This window comes from Theropithecus gelada, chromosome 8, assembly GCF_003255815.1.
Source record: "Theropithecus gelada isolate Dixy chromosome 8, Tgel_1.0, whole genome shotgun sequence".
Classification (NCBI taxonomy): Eukaryota; Metazoa; Chordata; class Mammalia; order Primates; family Cercopithecidae; genus Theropithecus; species Theropithecus gelada.
In genome coordinates this window covers 14510493-14511634 of record NC_037676.1, presented here as the reverse complement: position 1 = coordinate 14511634, position 1142 = coordinate 14510493, and positions in this window count along the sequence as shown.

The window sequence follows — 1142 nt, the reverse complement described above, 5'->3', positions numbered from 1 at the left end:
AGAGTCTTGGAGTATCTGACCCATCTCATTACCTCCGTTACATCAAAATAACCCAATAGAGGCCGGGCGCAGTGGTCCACGCCTGTAATCCCAGCACCATGGGAGGCCGAGGAGGGCGGGTCACGAGGTCAGGAGATCGAGACCATCTTGGCTAACACAGTGAAACCCCGTCTCTACTAAAGGTATAAAACATTAGCCGGGCGCGGTGGCTGGCGCCTGTAGTCCCAGCTACTGGGGAGGCTGAGGCAGGAGAATGGCGTGAACCCGGGAGGAGGAGCTTGCAGTGAGCCGAGATCACGCCACTGCTCTCCAGCCTGGGCGACAGAGGGAGACTCCATCTCAAAAAAAGAAAAAAAAAGAAAAAAGAAATGTGTTTATTGAAACTTTTAAAACCTAAAAAAAAACCACATGAATATTGATTTGTGCGCATAACAGAAAGTGGTAACATAACTCAACACTTATTTTCTAACCCCTGTAAAGTAAAACTTGTTTTGACATAGTGTTCCTCTTTTCATTATAGACCTATTTATTCTTAAAACATATTATTCCTGGATGTCGATCACACCATTTTCAGTGTTGATCTATACAGTTATATTTAATACCTTTATTTTTACATTCTTAAAGGAACAACTTTTCTTTGTTATCCGCTATATTTTTCTTCTAATAAAATTGGTTTATTTCATACTTCTGTTTGAAGTTTAATATTATTCACTTTCATGTAAATCATATCAGTCACAATTAAGGAAATGAAAATCTAAATCTCTAACAGAAATAATGTGGTATTTAAAATAGTTATCCAAAATGAAGTCAGCATTGTTTTAATTTATTAAATTATAAATATCTTACACTTAAAGCACTTTATATAATGTTCAGTTTTCTGCTCAATGATGAGTATGAAAGTACATTACACTTATTCAACTATTTTACATATACCACAACAATGAAAATTTCTAAATACATTTAGCTAGAAACATCAAAATTTAGTATAAATATTGTAAGAGCTTATAAAAAAATTATTTCAAATTATGTATAAAATACCATATGATGACAAGAATATTAAGTAGCAATATGTAACTCAGAATCACAGCAATTCTTGTATAAATTAGACTACGATAAATTAGTAACATTAAGCTTACCAAGCC